Source organism: Podarcis filfolensis, assembly GCF_964270895.1.
Source record: "Podarcis filfolensis genome assembly, chromosome: 3".
In the NCBI taxonomy this organism is placed as follows: Eukaryota; Metazoa; Chordata; class Lepidosauria; order Squamata; family Lacertidae; genus Podarcis; species Podarcis filfolensis.
The window spans coordinates 79535799-79558583 of record NC_139606.1 but is presented as its reverse complement, the minus strand read 5'-3'; positions in this window follow the sequence as shown (position 1 = coordinate 79558583).

Here is a 22785-nt window from a genome sequence, read left to right as displayed (position 1 = left end):
ATAGGCAGGGGGAGGCGAGGCCTGCCTGAAGGGTTGCCCGGGACCAGAGACCTGCTGGGGATGCGGCCCTCTCTGCGGCTGTATGCCCGTCCAGTCATTTCCGCAGGAGCTGAGGGGAAACTTCTCGCAGCAAGTTCCTCTGCTGCCTGAGTGGCTCTCAGCAGCGGTTCCTCATCTGTTGTAACTTCTGCTTACCTTTTAATGGCTCCCAACTCCCCGCTGCTCGCTATGTTTGCAGGGGGGCGGCGTGGAGAACTTTAAGGGGGCGTCCTTTCTTATTCTGAAAAGGACCAGGATCTTCTCCGGCTGCCCCTTCTGCGCGCACAACCTGCGCGGGAGAAGCTCCTTTTCCGTAGGCTTTTCGTAGCCACTTCCTTTCGTCTTTTCCGCGGGAGGCCGAAGTTGCACAGGTGCCGTTTTCTCCGCGAAGAAGGGAGAGCTGGCCTCTGCCAGGGATCTTAAAGGGGCAAGATCTCTTTTCTCTTACCACGAAGCCTTCCTTCGTTTCAAAAAGTCTGCTAAAAGAATTCGCAACCTGGCCACACATGCACTCCAGATGGGATTGTGGGGATGGGCTTCCTGATCAAAAGGCACGGTTTCCTCCCACTTGTAGTTCTTCTTTTAGAAACTATGCACTGAGGATGAAAATAGGAAACCACGACTGCTTCTTAGTGAGCTACTAGATCACCAACTTCAATAAAGGAAAGGACAACATCCTGGGCTCCTTGGGGAGGAAGGGCAAGATATAAATTCAGTAAATAATAAAATAGCATTGCACTTTTGCCCCAAGGTCAGTCAGGACTGTTAGGTTCTAAAAGTAATACTTTGGGGTATGTCCTAACAACAGTTTACCCAACTTGGGCTTGTTTTCCTTCTGTCATAGTATACATTGGTTTATATTAAAACTCAAATGAGAGAGAAAAACCACCACAGAGCAGTATTTTCTTTAAAAAATAGTGTTATGTAGTTGAGCTTTCCTTTTCCCCTCTAAATGGTTTGTTTAATGTACAGCATTCAGAACTGGAGAGTTACTTTATGTTCTTCCATAGTTCAAAGGATGTCTGTTTCCAGGCTCCCCTGCAGTCAACAGCAGTCTCTTTAGTCTTAAGAATATTAATACCCTTTTTCTATCACTAGGTGTCACTACTGTGTTGTGTGCTATATCTTCACAGATGTTGAAGCAAACAGCACTAAACCAACACCAAGTGACTGAAAACAAGCATTACAACACAATTTTACCATAGGAGAGCAAACCAAGGCAAATGGGGAGAAGTGCCTACATTTTAAGTCATGAGAGTGTGTGAGTTTGAAATAGTAATCCGAATCTTACAACATAAAAGAATCACAAGGAGGGATCATAAATATTGATTTGAAAAAGACTCTAGGTAGCTATGTCTACATTAGAAAACAAATAAAACTCAAAACACTATTGATGATCATAATGAGAGTTGAGAACCAGTGACCTAGGAACAGCACGCTACTCTTGGAGACAAAATGGCTCGTCCTGACTTCCTTTTGTGCTAGGTTTCTTGGTACAGGTCCATTCCTTAAAGCTCCTTGTCTGAGTACCCAGCCCCCCGTTGCTTTCCCTGCAAAAACCTACTCTCTACCAGTAAATCAAAGCAAAGATCAGGTTTTTCGGGGAAAGGTGGTGGTGGGGAAAGTGCTTGGATGTGGTGCTTGAAAGCATGAGCCTGTGCCTCAAAAGTGTGGGGCAAATGGTAAGTGTGAATAAGCCCTAAGTGGGGAGAGGCTGGTGTACTAAGTAACTGCATCAAGAACTCATCATATGTCCTAGATTGCCCCCCCCCCAAAAAAAACCACACACACACACACCTCAGTGCGCTCCAGTTGCTTTGGTCTACTACTGGTTGGGGCTAATTGCAGTTATAGACCAAAAAACTGGAGGATGACTGGTTGGGTCAGGCTGGCCTGCAGTGGAGGTCTGCACATTAGTGCCAATGGGGACCAAACTCAGTCTGCCTCCACCTGTGTGCCTTCTTTCTTGTAACCAACCCAGTTACTTGCAACCTATCTTAGTTGCAGTCAATCTAAGGTGTGCCACTTCTGGCCAGCTTCCTCCTTCTTAGTCTCAGTGTTGTCCTAATAGAATTGAGCAGGGAAGGTGACAGGGACAAAAGTTGGCTCTGCTGGCTATTGGCTCTGGCTCCACTTACTGTTGGTCTCCCCACCTTCCACCCTGCCAGTTCCCATAGGCACCTGCCGCCATTGTTGCCTAGATCGTCTGACATTACCAGAGTGGCATTGAAAGAGCATATGCTGCAGTAACATGCACACTGGTAAGGTAACATAAATTATACAACATTCATTTGAACCGCTTATGTCAGTACTTGTTATTTTTTACTACTAAAAAACTTTTGTATGTTGGTGTAGCAAAAATGTTATTTGATTCACTGTACAATGTGTGAAATACACAAAACTTACTATTGTCAAACTCCATAAACTGAATAAATTTGTCAATCATTACTTCTTATATCTTCCTTTAGTTAGTGCATAATTAGGTGTCAGCTCAGTAAACATGAATACATACATAAATTTACTCAAGTAGGCAATTTTTTGAAACCTTGAAATTAACACTTGTTTGTAAGATGGTGGCTATAGATGGTAAACTCGGAGCAAGAAGTGAGGGTTTTGAAAATTTTATTACAAATGACAGAATTGAAGGTTTATGAAATATGTAATGTAGAGAATCAGATGAAACAAACTCTAGCTTCTTTGATTTAGACTTTACCAGAAAAAAAGCTTATGCCATAATAAATGTGCTAGCTTTTAAGGTGTCATAAGACTCTGGTTTTGCTACAAAATTTTTAACACATCTACCACTCTGGAAATTATTTTAAGAATACAAATAGAATTACTGCAGATATTAAAATAGCAACTTTGATTTTTTGTGTTTGCAAATTACTGTGAGAAGAATATTGGGAGACAGAAAAGTGCGACATTCCTCTTTGGATTGTCCAAAGCTAGCAGCTATCCCTTTCTTAGGATCATAGGTCAATAAAATTCTCCACTTTTTGCATATATTTATTCATATGCCAGGGGAGCTTCCTTCTCCTTTCCTTTTTTGTTTTCCTAGCTATGATGTTCAGGGAAGCAGGATCATTTTTTCTTAACTACAAAATGCTCACTGGTCTAGATGCTATAGCAGCTTACCGGTAAAATATGAAATTATTATTACTTTTTATTACATTTGTATACAGCTTTTACCTTCCAAGGATCTCAAAGTGGTGCACTTGGTTCTCCTTCTCCCCATTTCCTCCTCACAACAACTCTGTGATGTAGGTTAGGCCAAGAGATGGTGACTGGTCCAAGGTCACCCAGTGAGCTTTATGGCTGAGTGAGGATTTGAACCCTGATCTCCCAAGTCCTAGTCCAACACGCTAACCATTGTGCCACATTGTGAATACAGTGGTACCCTTGGGTTAAGAACTTAATTCGTTCCGGAGGTCTGTTCTTAACCTGAGACTGTTCTTAACCTGAAGCACCACTTTACCTAATGGGGCCTCCTGCTGCCGTCACACCGCTGGAGCACAATTTCTGTTCTCATCCTGAGGTAAAGTTCTTAACCCGAGGTACTATTTCTGGGTTAGCAGAGTCTGTAACCTGAAGCATCTGTAACCTGAAGTGTCTGTAACCCAAGGTACCACTGTACAGAGATCTCTCCCCTGCTTCCCTCCTCCCCTAGCCCATGCAGGAGCAACCAAACATGATCTGATAACTGGTTTAATGTTAACATCTGAACTGGGGGCTGTGTAAGTCACGACTCTCCATTTGAACATAGTGCTAAGGCTCTGTACATGACAAACTTTTAAAGCACATCCCTTCCCCGAAAGAATCCTGGAAACTGCAGTTTGTTAAGGGTGCTAAGACGGTTAGGAGATCTCTCACTGAGTTGCAATTACCAGCTCTGTGAGAGGTCACATAACCACTCTCAACACCCTTAACAAACTACAGTTCCCAGCATGCTTTGGGGGAAGCCATGGGTTATAAAAGTGCATTACAGTGGTACCTCGGGTTAAGTACTTAATTCGTTCTGGAGGTCCATTCTTAACCTGAAACTGTTCTTAACCTGAAGCACCACTTTAGCTAATGGGGCCTCCTGCTGCCGCTGCGCCCACCGGAGCACGATTTCTGTTCTCATCCTGAAGCAAAGTTCTTAACCTGAAGCACTATTTCTGGGTTAGCGGAGTCTGTAACCTGAAGTGTATGTAACCCGAGGTACCACTGTAAATGTATTTTGTGCCTGCAGCATAAGCCATGGGTGGTTTGTTGCTGCTCCTTGCATTAGGGGAGGATTTTGAATTCTGTGTTCCCAGCAGCTTCATTGTGAAAGTCTTTAAGAAAGTTTCTAATTGAAAAGAAGTGTAGATGTTAGGTTAGAAGAGCAATTAAAAGGCAACTGAAGTTCCTTCAATGGAAATTTCAAAATCTTACTACACATCTTGAGATGTTATTATTTGTTTCATTATAGAGAGTTCTGAAAAAGAAATGGAATTTCTGCCTTTGGGAATTACACATTATGAACGAAAGTTTGTAAATTTGCTGATATGGTAGGCTTGCTTAAACAATTAGATATAGCTCCAAAAAGCACACAGTGAAGATGTCTACCTGATGTCAATGGACTGGGAGTTCCAAAGTGAGTGCTGCCACATTAAAAGAGTGACTTATTACAAATATGGAACAAGTATCGCAGTAGTCGAGTGGGCATATATGGACAAAGGAGATTTCATAGGTCTTGCAACTAGGTGTAATGCAATTCAGAATCAAGCTGGATTGATGGGATGGTGGTTTAAATTGCAACACAGACCGGTGTACGGGAAGAACAGAACCAGCCCCATGCCATCACCAGGTAAAAAAAATAAAAAGTGCTCTTGGATGGAAACATTGGTGGTGGAATCAGTGAGACTTTTATGCTCCTTGCCTGCATATGTTACCATTTAAATTGCACTCTCTCTCTCACACACACACCATCATTTTATAGGGATCTGGTGGCAAACCAGATTCTGCATGAGTCTGCTGCTGTCATATCGTCTCTGGCCCTAAGACTCTGTGAGAGAAAAATTAAATACAAACAGGAGCTGTTTAGCTGGAGTGCATTTTTTTCCTGTACAACATCTGGCAATACATCTGGCCTCTACATACATTTATAAAACACCTTTCATGTCAGGCATCCCTAGGTAATACACAAAACAAGCAAAATTTTAAGTGATGAGTTTTCATGAGCCAGAGAGAACAGGAATGTTTCTCATTGACTAAAACAATTTAATCCCGTTCATCCCCTTCTCCCCCTAAACAAAAAACAAAAAGTCTCACGGGAGGACATATTACAGTGAATCTAGAAAAAAACTCTGCCAGCTTCAGTTTATAACCCCCAAGCAACACTAACCCTGATGCTTGATGCCTCATGCTCAGTCAGCACAGGACAAATACACACGGTTGTGTTTGGGCCCATTCAAAGCGAAAGCTTCTAACTTCCTAGAACATACAGGAACAATGGCTCTGTGCTAAGATCTTTCAATTTAGCAATACCGTAAATATATTTCCTTAACATTATTTTCTCAGTTGATAAGCCCAGGCATTTGATGGTTGAGGACTTTTCTTATTTGCTGGATTATTATTATTATTATTATTATTATTATTATTATTATTATTATTTGCTACTACTACTATTATTATTATGGGTCATACTGCTGTTTTATTTATTTTTTGGCTATTGAATCAGTAGAAAGGTAGGACGTTGCACTGGGTTTGGATAGAATCCAACCTGAACTGGTCACTTCTCTGATCCTTGCACGCTGTGCCCCCAAATCCTCTATTTCTCCTCCCTTATGCCATTGTAGTTATACTAGCGTAGGATTTACACTGATTTAATATTATGATAGCATAACGACATCACTATGTTGTCATAATCTGGTAGTTACAGAAGGATGGGGATTTAGTTGCAATCCTATCCTCACCCATCTGGTGCAGCCCGAGAGTAGGATTGCCCCGTGAATTTGGTCCGTTTTACTGATCTGCTGCATTATTATTAATTTAAGTCTATTTTTAAAAATCTGTCCAATTCCAAAGTCCCCGAAACTGCCTAATGCTTATGCTGCATTTCACTTCCTGTTATAGCTGATTACAGAGACAGAAGCTGTCTTCTTCCAATCAGTCTGTCTGTGTTGCTCAGTTCATTCACCAACTCATCTAATTGCATGATGCCATATGTTATTATCTTATGGTAAAAGGTATGGGAAAGGAGAGGGCATGCACAAATATGCACAAAAGTGCCAGAACTTGACAGTGCAGCTACCGCTAAGGGGGAAAAAACGCATGCAGTCAAATAATCTTGTCTGAATTCTTCAGGGAACAGCTAACTATAATTTGAAAGTGGCCAAATTGCAGGAAGACAAGGACAACAGCAAAAAGAAAAAAGAAACAGAAGGTATCCAAGGGAACCGAATCCTAGATAAAACCAATTTAATTTAATGGAAGTTTTCGGCAAGGTGTGTAAAGACAGGTAGTGTCATCTGTTCAGACTAGGCATCATTTGCTAAGAAGAGAAGATGCAAGTTTAGAAGAACAGTGATTAATCTGAGAACTTGCTGCATTCTGTATAATGCTTCCTGCCAGTGTGTGCAGCAACGGCATCAGTTTGCCCTTCTGTTGTTAACTAGGAAGCTTTTCTATTCTCTCTCTTCCTTCCAGTGACCAACAAAACAAGACATAGCTCTTACAACAGGAAGAAACTGAGCCTATTTATCGCATCAGCTGCAACCAGGAGTGAGGGCTACATGTTGTATATTGGGGGTTTCAAACTCTCAAGCTTCAAAGGTTGCTCAACCTGGTGCTTTCCAGATGTTGCTGGACTACAACTCCCATCATCCCTTACCATTGGCTATGCAGGGGCTGATGGGAATTGAAGTCCAACAACAACTGAAAGGCATCAGATTGTGGGATACAAAATATAGTGAAAGAACTCTAAGCATGTGGTTTGAGCTCGTAGTGAGCAAGCTCAGGTACATCCTGTATTGGTGAATTCACATGGTGAAAGAGAGAATGAAGAAAGGAGGAAACATAACTTCCTTCCAAGTGAGGGGCGTGACCTAGCTGAGGCTAGGAATACAATTATGTGGTCTTAACCCCTTCATGCATGAACTAGCCTTAAGCTTGCTAGTTACGTTTGACTGTAATTCCCCACAGTTCTCACTAGAGAAGCTATCTCTTCAGGTGACAATATACTTAGATTTGGATCCAGAACTTTTGCTTCTACCTCTCAAGCAATTAAACTTGTCCAAGCTTTCTAAAGTCAATTGGATTTGTATGGATAGAACAGTACGTGAATCAGAGTCTCCAACTTAGTTGTTGGGGAAACACTTTGGAATGGCACAAAACAATTTATCCAGAAACTGTGAAAGCATAAAAGATTATATCTTCATTTGCATGGTTTGCTGGCTTTTATGTGACAGATCCAATAACAACAGGCTACACTAAGCTCATAAAACAAAGTGAAACTAGCAGCTCCTTTTTTAAATGGCACAAGGCAATAGCTACAGCTGATGGCCTTTCATAATTCATCTTCAACCTGGATGCATGTATTATTGCTTAAATGAGCATTAAACTGTGAGGTCCATAAGGAGGCTTCTAGTGTATTTTCAGGCACCTGATTCAGATACTTTTCTTTTTGCAGCAATACTGAGAAGTGTTTGTTTACTGTACACTGGTAACTGCATTCAGGCTCTTTTATGAGGTACAATTCACCTAGGCCATTCATATCCCATGCTATGTTTCTCTCAGCTCTTGGACAGTCTCTCCTTCCATGCCATGTCTTCCACCTATCAATCCTAGTCCTAAAAGAAAACACATGCAACACATTTAAAAGAACCAAAATATAGTTATAACTCCTGTATTAAACATATTTCTGTGCTCCTTCCTCATGGTTAATACTGTATCAACAGCTAATTGATGTATTAGGCTTTTGCTTTGTTTTTAAATGGGGCACTATCCCACAAGAAGTATTAAAAATATACTTGTTGGATAAATTTGGGCTGCAAGTCTAATATATGTCTCTCTATTTTAGGTGGATATAGAATTATTATGTCAATATATTTTTAAAATGAATATTTGGAGTTGTTTTATTTTTTGTGTGAAAAGGAGTCATGACTGTTGCCGGCTCTCTCCTTCTTAGTAAGAAATGGTGTCCATTTGTGTCTTTGGGACACAAAAGGGGATTGTAAAACAAATCCCATTTTAACAGATTCCCATAATGAAGGCTACCAGTGTTTCAAGAAACTGATTCAATAAAATCAGTTAATTTACTGAAATACCTTTGTGCGGTGGTTGCTGTTTGTGTATTCCAGTGTTTTGTTTGGATCCAGTTATTTTCAGTGTACATTTTTGGTGGGTTCTTAAATATTCTTCTTTGGATAAAGCCCAGGTTTTCACCCTTTTAGCTTTCTATGACCCTTGTTCTTGCCCAAATGTTAATATGCAAGAGAAATGTAACAAAGGCTAGTGTCACCTTACCAAGGAATCCTCTCCCCATCTTGTCCTGGTTGACACAGCTGATCAAAGGAAGTGGCTGCAGTGTCTCAGGGTTTGGCCACATGTTTTAGGGTTTGAACCATCTTCTCAGGATCTCCAATTGAAGGAGTAAATACCAAAAAGTGCAAGGCATTTTCTGCTGAGCCTGAAATGGAGGAATGTAGAAAGTGGAGTCATTCAAGGATAAGGACCTGTTTTTAACTTGTTCAGAAGTGATTTAGACTTGGGGGCCAGCGCTGAGGAAGCTTGATGATGATATAAACTTGTTCAGGGTGGTTAAGACATCGTGAAGAGCTCTGGAAGGATCTCTCCAGACTGCATGAATGAATGGGTAGTAAAATGGCAAATGCAATTCAATGTCAGCAAAATGATGCATATTGGGGCTGAAAATTCCTCACTTCCTCGGGGCCATCGAATGAAGCTGAATGTTGGGAGAATCAGCATAGACAAAGAGAAGTACTTCTTCACACAGTGCATAGGCAACTATGGAATTCACTCCCACAAGAGGAGCCACCCAGCATCGATGGCTTTGAAAGAGTAGTAGACAAACTCATTGTGAAATACATCAATGGCTACTAGCCACAATAGCTATATTCTACCTTCCCTGTTGAAGATAGTATGGCTCTGAAAAGGTAAAGGACCCCTGGTCGATAAAGTCCAGTCAAAGGCGACTATGGGGTTGCAGAGCCCATCTCGATTTCAGGCCGAGGGAGCCAGCGTTTGTCCACAGACAGCTTTCTGGGTCATGTGGCCAGCATGACAAAACCACTTCTGGCGCAACAGAACACTGTAACGGAAGCCAGAGCTCACAGAAACGCCATTTACCTTCCCTCCACTGCAATACCTATTTATCTACTTGCACTGGTTGGCAGAAGCTGAGACAGAGCAACGGGAGCTCACCCCATTGCGGGGATTTGAACCGCTGACTTTCTGATCAGCAAGCCCAAGAGGCTCAGTGGTTTAGATCACGGCACCACCTGCGCATTGAATACCAGTGGCTGGGAGTCATAAGTGGGGAGTTCACTCTTGGGCTCAGGTTCTGCTTGTGGGCTTTCCATAGGCATCTGGTTGGACACTATGAGAACAGCCTGGCTGGGCTAGATGAACCTGTTGTCTGAACCAGCAGAGCTCATCTTTTGTTCTTATGTAACCAAAGCAGCATCACCATGCCTAAGAGGGTGGCAGGAACAGGATTGCTTGGGGGAAATCCAAGGTTTTGTAATAGTGCAAACAATATTTAGCATTCGGGGAAAACTGAAACAGCCCAGTAAGGACTGGGTGTAGTCACTGGCCATGGAGTGCCTGTTCAGGGCAAGGAGGCAGAGAATGGAACCCAGAAAACCATCACATACTTAATTATTTTGCTGCCAGCTCCACCTGTAGGGTCTAACACTTTGGATACAACTACAGGAAAGATAATTAAAGTGGCATTTAGCTGCAAAAGAAAAAGATAAAACATCTAGAATGGTTGCTCTGTCATAACTCTTAATCTACCTTCCATTGGCATGGAATTGATGGGACCGTTCAGACTCATGTTCAGATTCCTCAATCCATATCTGTGGCTGCCAATATATTGTAATTTTAATGTATCATTACACTGTTCTCTGTTTTCCTTATTTTCTCTTCTATAACATTAACACATTTCCTTGTTAAAAAATGTGTGAAAGATTAATTTGTAGAATGACGGGATATGTGGGTGCACAGCAGGGGACAGATGGAGGGGGTGTAACAAGATGGTTTTCTTCTGCAGCATCATTTTGTTTTTGCTATTGCAAGTGAACAAAGTATATCCAAAATTATCATTTCTTCTCTGGGCAAATCATGAAGAGTAGCAGGTTGACCTTTCTGTCTCCGGCATCACCATTCTTTATCATTGCATGCAGCTCGTTATTAACCTAAGTCAAGTAGGTTTGTGTATCTGAGCAGCACTCTGCTCCTGGGCCGAAATGGACTTCGGCACAATGTTCCACAATTCTTCACTGTACAGGAAAGTGTGGTTCACATCGACTGGGCAACATGCAAGCCAGTTTGAACCATGCCGACTCAGGACCAAACCAGGTGATGTGCCATTAATGCAATTAGCAATTTCATCAATGGCTTTTTAAAAAGTAAATTGCAGGCATGAGCCCTCTGATATGGATTGAAAGATGAGGTAAGGGACTTTAAGACCTGATCTCATGAAATGGAGAGCAGTAGCCCCCGAACCCCCAATGACCAGGTCCCAGTCTGGTTCAGGGGTCCCACACCTGACATTTACTTTTTACAAAGTTATTCTTACAATTGCCAATTGTGTGAACAACATCCTATCTAGTTTGGACATCAGGTAAGTTCCACTGGTGTTGGTGAGGTGCTTTTAAATAGATAGAGTGCAACTGCAATAAAATGCAACACGTAGGTCAGTGAGACTTGCTCCCAAGTGAAGAATGCACATTTTTACAACCATTTCCTATTTTTTCTTTCTCTGTATGTAATAATTTTCTTTGCCATATATTGTACCTGTCACTCAAAAAACCAACGACAAAGAAACCCTGCACGAATCAAAGGTCACCTTATTTTTTTTTAAAGTAATGCATATTGAATGGAGTCATTTAAAAGGCCGTGTAAAAGGTGGCAGTTGTGGTATATGGCAAAAACTTAAATTTATCATACATATGGTAGGAGTTTTGTACAATAAATGTCCCTTTCAAAGAATCAAGCAATTAACACAGCAACTCACTGTCATCTGGTACATAGAGACATTCCAAGAAAAAGTAAAACTTTGGGAGAGAAATTTAGGACAGCATGTGGGAGAGGAATATGGAGGCGATTTTTGTGCCACTCTGTGAAGAGCAGAAAAATGACAAACACAGTGATTAAAATTTTATCGGTTCTTTGCTCACTTTTTAAAAAAATTGAACTGATTTCGGCAGCGTAGATTTTCAGCCTCATCGTCATCTTGTACAATGCTGGTACAGGAAGCATTTCAGCTGGCAGGGGGATTAGCCAGCCATTAACACTGATATCCAAAGATGACTGGGGGCATTAGAAGGGCATTGGTGATGTCATGGGGGCTGGGTCTAAACAGGGAAACCTTGAGGTGGGGCAGCAGCGCTGGTTTTAGACATTTTCTGCCTAGAGTAAAAGTCCAATGTAAGAGCCTGCTGGATCAGGCCAATGGCCCTTCTAAGTCTAGCATCCTGTTCTCCGGTGGCCAACCAGATGCCTGTGGGAAGCCTACAACCAGGACATGATCACAAGAACACTCTGCCCTGCTACAGTTCCCAGCAACTGATACTCAAAGGCATTCTGCCTTCAACTCTGGAAGCAGAGCATAGCCATTGTGGCTAGTAGCCACTGGCAGTCTTGTCCTCCATGAATTTGCCTAATCCTCTTTTAAAGCCATCCAGGTTGATGGCCACCATTGCCTCCTGTCAGAACTGAGTCCCATAATTTAACTATGTAAAAAGGTAAAGGTGAGGTAAAGGACTCCTGGATGGCTAAGTCCAGTCAAAGGTGACTATGGGGATGTGGCGCTCATCTCGCTTTCAGACCGAGGGAGCCGGCGTTTGTCCACAGACAGGTTTCCGGGTCATGTGGCCAGCAGGACTAAACAGCTTCTGGCGCAACGGAACACTGTGACAGAAACCAGACCTGTTTACATTCCTGCTTCAGTGGTACCTATTTATCTATTTGCACTGGCGTGCTTTTGAACTGCTAGGTTGGCAGGAACTGGGACAGAGCAACGGGAGCTCACCCTGTTGCGGGGATTCGAACCGCCGACCTTCTGATCAGTAAGCCCAAGTGCCTCAGTGGTTTAGACCACAGCACCCTTCTTGCAGACTTTGGACTCTTTTATACAGAAAGTGATTGGAGCTGGTTGAACACTTCTAGTGTATTTGTTTCATTGTATGTTGTTCGTCAGCCCCACAACTCATTTTTTTTACAATCAATTCATAAATCAAATGAATCCGAACTTTCTGGAATGTGCTGCCTGCTTCAAATTGCTTCATGCTTAGAGGATCCAGATCAAGGTGGGAAGCAGGGACTCCGAAACTTTATCACCACATCTGACTTTGACTTGGTCCCTGATGAAATCCACATTGAAAAATTTGTTATTAAAAAAAGCTTCCCGGCAATTATGAGGAGCCTAAAACTCTTCAGAAAGTCCTTCAAACCTTGCAGTCGTATTGGGCAAGTAGCCATAGGAGGGCAAATATAAATGAACCACAGGCACTTATTTATCACAAAAAAGTCAAGGTGAATTTATTTAAAGAAATCATATTTTACATGACATACAAATGGTAACACATCTAACCTATAATGCTTCTGGGTAAAGTGGACACCTTTCTTTAATTTGCAGATATTTGATCCAGGTCAACAACTGATATTAATCTGTGTGATCAACTCATCCTCCCACTCTAGGCCAAGGGGAGTCCCTCCTGGCACATCGAGAAGCCCTTCTATTTCAGTCTTTTCACATCTTTAATTATTGGTTTGATAAAGAGAGTTTTAAACAATCACGGTGTGGATTGACATACAGTGGGAGAATTAAACCTTCCGTCACAGAGTGGCATGCAAATTTAGGCATTCCCACCCTTTATGCTAAACATGATTTCAGCTGTGAACATGACATGTGTGAGACATGATTCCTCCACAGAAAATACACCCCTTGTACACCCAGTTGATCCCTGCCCTCATCAGGTGAGGCCCGCCTGCACAAAGTAGGAATCAGGTTTAGTTTTGTGGCATCTATCCATTGGAATTCCCTCCCTTTGAATATTAGACATGTGCCATCTCAGTTGTCATTTTGGTGCTCACTGAAGCTTACTGCAGTATTTTAAGATGAGATCTTTCCCAGGCTGCATCTGTACTGTGATTGTTTTTATGATGTTTTTAAAATTTTGTCTCTTGTTCGTTACCTTGAGCTCCTTTGGAGGAAGGTTGGGATAGATATAATGATGAATAAAAAATTAAAGTGGAAACAAATTGGGCTTTGACAGGCACTCTGTACATGAGCCAATGGATAAGCCAAATTCACAGTCATTTGCTGGTGCTCAGTATCTTTATTCAGTATACTTCCTGAATGGCTCTCCACATTTTGTGGTGCCCATTAACTTCGTATGCTGAAGTTCCAACTGCCTAGCAGTGTTTCAAGACTGGCATTAGATCATTACACCCATATTTTCACATTTCCCTTTGCTGAAAACTGCTTTGCATTGAAAGTATACTTATTCTTTAATGGCAATTCATGCTCATTCATACATTTCCTTGTTAGCATGTCGTCCACATGCATTTGTTCTCTAGTTACTCTCTCCACCCCTTTGCCATATGCTTATTGTGACTGTTCAAGGGAGACTGAAGGAAGTTTTTTTGTATTAACTGTGTGCCAAAAATAGTATTAACAATTAGTTCTAGGAAGCCTTCTCTGAATACTAGCTGGGATAGGTTCTTTCTTTGGCTGTTGTTTCTACTAAGAATGTGTAGGATCTGCCATTCATAAATCATCAGTGATTGACATAAAGATCATGTTGTCAACAGCTCTCATTTGTATTTCATCCTAAGGGACCATGGAGAAATGGAATACTGTAAAGTGTGCAGATAAGGGCCTCTCCAGACTGGTGTTTTGCTGCTGGTGTTTTCAGCAACATGCTCTCAACACAATCTGTGATGTTTCTCCAATGCTCTTTGGATGGGCTATAGCACAACAAAAGCAGGACACAAATAAGCCAGAACATTTGTGCTATAAAGAATTTCAGCAAGAAGTTACAGGGTGCACACTGATTTGAAATGAAGCAGGGAGTTGCCTAGATGACAGTAGGGATGGCGAAACTGTGGCTTTCCAGATGTTGCTGTGCTACATCAACCTTTGGTTGTGCTAGCAGGGGCTGATTAGGTTCTCTTGACAGAAATATCTCTGGACTCTATCAGCCTTCAGATTCTGCCATGATGGACACTAATGTGTGTTAAGCAGGTCATGGCACTGTTTCAAACACTAGGCATCTCCTTGGCACCTTGGATTTCCTTTGGCTTGTTGCTTTCAGCTCTAGGGGCTATGACTGTGCTGTAGTGGTCCAAAAGGTTCCATTTCGCATTCTAGAATGTTCTACCTACTTTTCAATTTGTAAAAGGGGGGGCTGTTGCTCAGTCATAGAGATTGTGGTTTCCATGCAGAATACATGTTCCTGCTTTAGTCTTAAAACCACTGCTGGTTAGCACAGACAGTGCTGGGCTGAACTACAAGATCTGGGTCACTATAAAGCACTTTCTTCTGCATCTGTGCTTTCTCCTTTCTCAATTTAAACGGGTTACACCATCGCTTGGTGCCTAAATATTGGAGCAACGATTTCTGATGTGCCATGTGAAGTTTGGATATTATAAGAATTTATTAGCGTTTGTAATCATCAGATATGCTCAGATAATATGCTCTCAAGTACAACAGAAAATCCTATGGATACACAACATTTATGAACATTGTAGGCTCCCTGAAACACTGAGATCTGCCAACACTAATCCAAAAGAATTACACACTTTAGGTCTGAACATAACATACTGTATGCAGTAACTCACATCAGATCAACCCATATGCTACTGTTAATGTGCCAACTGACACATGTTAAGCCACAAACACAGGGAAGGATTGGAATTGAACTGAATTTTTATATTCTTTGTATTTCCGTGGTCCATATATTAAATTTTATTTAAACACCACCATATTTTTTTGGTTCCTTCAATAAACATTCTGTTCCAGCTACTGCATCTTCTACACCCCCTAGTGGATTTCGTTTAGGATATATGTTGTCTCCTGAGGATTATATCTTCCAAATAAGTTAATGTGACCTCATGGATTTTTTTAAAAAAGTATGCATGGAAACCAGATTCCTGTTATAACTATCTAGGTCACTCTGATGCCAGCCCCAATTATTGCTGTGCCAGAAAAGTAGTGCTTAGGGTGGATCACGCTTGCTATGGCATCAGCCCACATTTCGAAACATACAAGAATATCACTCTGATACTTCAGGTAAATCAGCAATGTTCTCAGTTTGAAGTGGGGTTCCTAGTAATTGGTTTGTCATTATCATTTTGCCCACCCAGAATGGTGTCTGATAAGAGTGCCGGATTTGACAAGTGAATAATGTTTTTTGTTGTTGTAATAACCTCACCATGGTCTTCCAAAGTCAGGAGAACGTGAGGAAAGAGAGAGCAATGTAAGAGTTATTTTTATTTACAGTATTTCTTACATTTATATATCACCTTTTTTCTCAAGGAGCTCAAGGTGGTATACATGGTTCCCCTTCCTCCCCATTTCATCCTCACAATGTTGAAATGGTGGGCTGAGAGATGGTAACTGGCCCAAGGTCACCCAATGACCTTCATGGCTGAGTGGGGATATGAACCCTGGTCTCCCAGATCCTAGTCTAACATTCTAGCCTAGTACCTAAAGGACCAAAGCTGCCAGATTCATAAATGGGGTCTACCTAGCAACTTGATGGGCACTTCCATAGCCATTCCATCCCTACAGTAAACCAAATGAAATCCATGGGAATTTAAGTGAGTTAGGACTAACTTGCATCCCATTGATTTTAATGACTCTGCTCCAAGTATGATGTCTGGATCTAACCCAAGATGCACAGGATGGGGGGGAGGAGGAAAATGTTGCTTCAAGTTGGGCAACTTTAAAAAGAACTACCTAAAGGTTTAAAAAAAAGGTAAGGTAAAGGACCCCTGGATGGTTAAGTCCAGTCAAAGGCGACTATGGGGTTGCAGAGCTCATCTCCACAGACATTTGTCCACAGACAGCTTTCTGGGTCATGTGGCCAGCATGACTAAACCACTTCTGGCACAACGGAACACCGTGACCGAAACCAGAGTGCATGGAAATGCTGTTTACCTTTCTGCCACAGTGGTACCTATTTATCTTACTTGCACTCATATGCTTTCGAACTGCTAGGGTGGCCGGGGCTGGGACAGAGCAACAGGAGCTCATCCCATCGTGGGGATTCAAACCACCAATCTTCTGATCGGCAAGCCCAAGAGGCTCAGTGATTTAGACCACAACGCCACCCATGTCCCATAATCATATGGATGGGAGCGGTTAAATTCGGAAAGGAACAGAGCTCAGTGCAAGAGTACTTGCTTTGTATTTACAAGGTTCAATCCTTTGTATCTGCAGGTAGAGCTAGGAACAACTCATCTGATCCAGTGTAGTCAGTAGCGATCTAGATGGGCAATTTCCTGTGCTCCTAGGTTCAATCTGATTAACAATCCTACAGTTTAAGGTCATGATTGCTTTTAGTGAGAGTATGTAACACCTCTTGCTTTTATTGGAACAGCCAGCTGATGGAATTGTATCCAAAGTGAAATGCTTTATTGCTGCTGTTTTCACTGCTGTATTACTTTAATATTTTATATGGTTTAATTTTTTTATTGTATGGAAAGTGGTATATGCTTTGAACCATGGCATGACAGGCTTATTAAGAAATATTGAATTAATTATTGAATTATTGAATTAATGGGGTTCGTTTCCTTAGGATTTGCATGCATTTATACTTTGGTATGATCAAAAGCACAAGACCACACTGCAAATTCTATCTGAACTACTTCACTGCAGTATATTTCAGTCTTGTTCTGTAATAAGGGAACTCACCATTTGTGGAGACCTGAGTGCCGCTGAAACACATAATTGCTGATTGACTCGATTCTCACTGAAGTGGAAAACAGATACAAATGTCCTTGTCAGATAAATGTTTCAAATATCACCTATCGTACTGCATCAAGAACAGCGAGATCCAAAGGGACAATCTCCAGAGAGGTAGCCTTGTTAGTCTGCCATAGCAAAGACAACAAAGAGCCTTGTGGCACCTTAAAGGCTAACAGATTTCCACGAAAGCTTACGCTGTAATAAATCTGTTAATCTTTAATGTGCCACAAACTTGTTTTTAAAGAGAAGACTGGTTTTTAAAGTGAAATATTCATTTTGCTAACAAACAAGGTTTCTTTGTTTGGAAATGGCAGAAATGCTATTTGTTATGTACAGAAAATTCTTGGAGGGGGGAAGGTTGCATAGAATAAGAACATCTCCGGTCCAAAAGTACCCTGGATAAGATTTTACACAGAAGTAATTTCCATTGAGTTCAATGGGGTTTTTGCCTAAGCGTTCACAGGGTTAGAGCCTTATTTGTAGTAAGAGATGAGTACCCAGGTCAATCTCATTGTCTCTCATAATCTTCATTGAAGTTAGCGGGTTTCAAAATACTGTATCCGGAAGAAGAATTTGACCTCTTAACTGTTGTGGATTTAGACCCTAATTAACAGAGTTTTCAGTAATGGGAGGGCTGCAGATCAGAACCGCAACATTCTTTTTAGACACATGAAAATAGGCAATATTGCAAGCAATCCTATCTAATATTGGGAACTTGCAAACAAAGGAATGGAGTCTGTGGCTAGTTTTCTAATGTCATTTTTCAGAGTTGCACTTTTTCTCTTTGAACAAGCAGTCTTGTGAGTGTCACTTCTTTTACAATAAGTGGCTGGACTTAGTTTTTTTGAGGCCTGCTTCTTGTTAATGGAATGCCCATTACTTTTTGAAACTTATTATCATGTCACTTATTTTCACTTTGAGATTTTTACCTACGGAAGTCCCTGCAATATTTAAATAGCAGTATTGTCAAGTTGAGTGCTGTTTTAAATAAACTAGCACTATACTATGAAAATGTGGCAAGCTGGCATTTGTACTGCATGCACCTATATAATCATTATGGCAAAGCAGATGCGGAATGCAAGACGGCTCGAACAATCAGCACTGCAATTTGCACAGCAACATTGTTTTAGACCTAATTAGTGCTTATGCAGATCCCTTACAAAAATATGAAAACTGCACCAGGATGTAATTGTTTAATGAATTTTGTGCAAAGCTCATCTGCATAAAATTACATTTCAGCAGGGGGAAAAAAGCCCCAAGTTCAAATGCTATTTGCTTAGGAGCCAAAACATTGTGAATTTTGCCCACTGTGTTTTAGCCTTGGTGGGCTGGCTTTGATATTTCAAATAAATACTACAAAGTTAAAGCCTCCAGCTGCAGAACAACCCATCTGTAGACATTGTCTGGTATATTTGGCAGTTCTGAAAGTTGATTTCCTCTCCTGAAAATAACATTGAAAAAGAAGAGAGTTATGTCAGCAGGAGGGGAAAAAACTCTACAATGCTAAATTGAAATACTTGTCAGCCATATATATAGTGGAGACAGGCTTTAGTATATATTATACTTTAATTTTTATTATACAGGGTGAGTCCTTTAAAAGAGGCCCCGTGGATACAGAGCACACATGTTCCACAGGGCCTCTTTTAAAAGACTCACCCTGTACTTGTTAGCCATATATAGTCAGTTCATAGAATTCTTAGAACATCAGATGTACTTTGTGGCTTATCTCATAACTAAGGGCATTTTCCAGGTGCACTGAAACTACCTGCACACTAAGACAATCCTACATCCATGGCAGAACTAACTAAACAAATCCACATGGCATCACAACGTAGAGGCAGTGCCATGGCTACAGATGTTGCCATTGTCATAGGGGGCAATATGGTGTAAATGGAGATTTCTAATGAGACATTATTTTTATGTAAGATGTATGCAAGCAATTAGTTTATATATTAACATGACTGAAGCTTCAAACCAATGTTTATGACATGGCTATATATTTGATTTTGCTTTAAGGACTCTTAGAAAAGCTTTCTATTGCCCATTTTTTAGTAAATCAGGGTGGTGTTGGTGTTGGACAGAAATGAAGCGGCTTCTATGCATCAGCTCCCCCCCCCCCCACTTTATGTACTATAACCGAGTAGTTTTAATCATAAAATTATTTACTTTGGGGGGTGGGCAATTCTGCTTCCTCATCTTCACCTTTCTTCAACACCCAATACCAACAAATTTGCTCTGGCTGATATCAAGGACTGTTTTGGTTTTTGGCATTCATTTGACTACATTAGGAAAGAGAAAAGGGATAAAAACTTTAAGCAAAAATTGTGGCTACTGTGAAAGGGGAACAAAGGGACATCTGTGAAGTAGGCCACAACTGGCAGAAGAGCTATTTTACCTCCAGTGCCAGCTGCAAGGGGAAATGTGTGCTGCTCACCACCCCCACAAAGACTTCTTTGTTTTGCTGCATAAACCATGGAGTGGCTGGCAACTTTTTAAGTGATATGCTTTGAAGGCTGAAATCTTGCTTGCTTTATTTATTTGCTCTGTTCTGTTATCTATACCCTCCCCTCCCCTTTTAAAAACTCGGAATGGACAGGACTTCTGTTCCTTTACAAGCTCCAGGAAAGGGGGCGGAGAGACGTCTGTGAGGGGAGCAGCTCCACCAAAATTATTGCCAGGCAGTTTGTCACATCTAAAATGATTATTGCAGAATTTTTTTAAAAAACAAAACACTTCAGAATATAAATGTTTAGCTTATTGCTGCCTGCCTTAGCTGCTGTGGCTGTTTCACTGGAATAGGGGAGTCTTGTTTGTTAGCGTACCCCACACAAGATGCAAAAATAACAAAATTCATTCTAAACCTTTCTACCACAAACCTAATTGTGGGATTTGCTGGATTAGACCAAGCCTTAGTCTGGTGTTTGTCTTCAGTTGTGAGTGGGAAGGAAAGGGAGGAGGCCTCAAAGGTACAGAGAAGACTCACAAAAAGAGTGAGATTAAGATAAGTATTCGCTGAGAAGAACATAAGGAAAGTTTTGCTGGAACAAAGGCCTGTCTAGCCCAACATCCCATTTCCTAGAGCGGCAACCAAATGCCTCTGAGAAGCCCTCAAGAAAACACCCAACATTTGGTAAATGCCCCAAACACCAGATAAGGCATGGTTCCTAAGTATAACCACACTATTCTATAGCAACATGTCCATTGTAATAAATGTCCAAAACTAATAAGATTAAAACCAGTTTGGCACATATTTATACAAATACACAGGAGCTAATTCCCTCACCTGCCACCTGTTCCAAAAGGGGAGTGCTTGTTTCACTCAGGTTCTCTATGCATGGAATGGTGAATGTCAGTGGCTAAGAAACTAGACTGGTCTGCTCTTGAGCCCAGTGGGTTGTCATTATTATTATTTTAAACCCGCAGGTCATCTGCAAATCTTGCAGAAACTGGCTTTTTTTAAGGTATAGCACCTCTGGTATTCCCTCCCAAACACAATTTGGAAATCCCCAATCACTGGAATCTTTAAATATCTATTCAAAGTCCAATTGTTTACTCAGATCTTTTCTGATGTTTGGCTTGTGTCTCCTGTTCAGCTGTTGGCTGGGTCTGATGGCAATTGTAGTTCAAAACATCTGGAGGGTGCCATGTTGGCAAAGGCTGCCTAAAGTCTTTTCTGCTTTCCTCGCTCTTCTTCTTTGCACCTAGAAAGCATCTCTTTGTGTTCTTCAGACTAGTACTTTGTGCAGTTCCATTATTTTCAGCCATTATAATTGCAGGCATCCCCTCCACCTTGACCATTTCCTTCCTTAGCACAATTGTTTTTTGACTTGTTATCATCATATTTTCATAGCAGTGGTCCACAACACCGCACTTGAATATTGTAGGACATGTTTTTAGAATAAGACCTGATGCTTGGCTGTTACCATAGATACAGCTGACAGGATGCAAGAGGATTGTGTTTTGTTCCAACTGGTGGCAAAGGAGACACCAGGAGAATGAAGGGCTTTCAGAGATTATGCTGCACTACGCACCCGTGATACGTTGTTGCCACAAAGATATGTAACTGGAAAATCCCCAATGCCGGTTTCTGTTTTTGTCTTTAATTAATTAATTTACCCTTCTTGAACCCACTATGCACTGTTGGTGCCTTCTCATTTTACACATCAAGACAGGATCTCCTTGCCTAAGAAATCCAAGGATGGAGACCAAGCTAGTGGCTAACACAAAACAATGATTTCGGGTGCTTAAGAGACTAACAACACAACCCTTAAGATCTCTGTGAGGTAAGTCCTATTTAATTAACTGGGTCTTACTCTCAAGTAGGGACGCGGGTGGCGCTGTGGGTTAAACCACAGAGCCTAGGACCTGCCAATCAGAAGGTCGGTGGTTTGAATCCCCGCGACGGGGTGAGCTCCAAGTTGCTTGGTCCCTGCTCCTGCCAACCTAGCAGTTCAAAAGCACGTCAAAGTGCAAGTAGATAAATAGGTACCGCTCCGGCGGGAAGGTAAACAGCATTTCTGTGCGCTGCTCTGGTTCACCAGAAGCGGCTTAGTCATGCTGACCACATGACCTGGAAGCTGTACACCAGCTCCCTTGGCCAATAAAGCGAGATGAGCGCCGCAACCCCAGAGTCAGTCATGACTGGACCTAATGTTCAGGGGGCCCTTTACCTTTACTCTCAAGTAGGTGGGTTTAGGACTGCAGCCTTTGACTAGGCCCTATTATTTACATGCATAGCTCACCTTTCCCCCCAAGGAGCTCAAGGGAGCTTACATGCTTCTCACCTTCTCCACTTTGTCACCACAACAACCCTGTGAGGCAGGTTAGGAACTTGAGAGACTGTGACTGCCTGCCAAGGTCACCCAGTGAGCTTCATGGGTGCAAAACAAATGCATATACACTGGGAAGTAAATGTGTCAACGTGGGGTAGTATTTAGAGTATTTGACTAGGACTGGGGCAAAACCCTGGCCTCCCCAGTCCTAGTCAAACACTCTAAATACTACCCCACGCTGACACATTTACTTCCCAGTGTATATGCATTTGTTTTGCCTGTCTCACATCCCCTCAGAAAAATTCAGCTGGTTGGTCTGAAACTAAAGGCATGACTTCCTATGACCTGAGCTATGCAGCAGCAGCAGCTGCACAAGATTCACCTGCTGCCATTTTGTGTGTGTATGTGTGAGAGGGAGGGAGGGAAGGGGCGGGGGTGGTGAGGGAGTTCGCATGTGCACAGTTGCTAAAAGATGGGATCCTGCCTAACCCTATTGTATCTCTTTCCCAAGAGGTACTTGACTTGCATAAAGTACAAATATGTTTGTGAGAGTGATTTAAATACTCTGACCATAAGAGCTTCCCTCACATCCCTGTGTTTCAACGCCAGTAAGCTCGACCTTATAGAAGACTGTAGCTCCTTTTTGCATTTCTTCTTGAAAGGCTGTTGGAGAAGAGGCAGCACAGGGAGCAGTTGCTGAATGGGATTAGGAGGATCTTCCTGAGCCAGCTGCTGGTGTTTCTGTCCCTTCTTGAAACTTCTCTGCCTAGCGATCACTATCTGGGACAG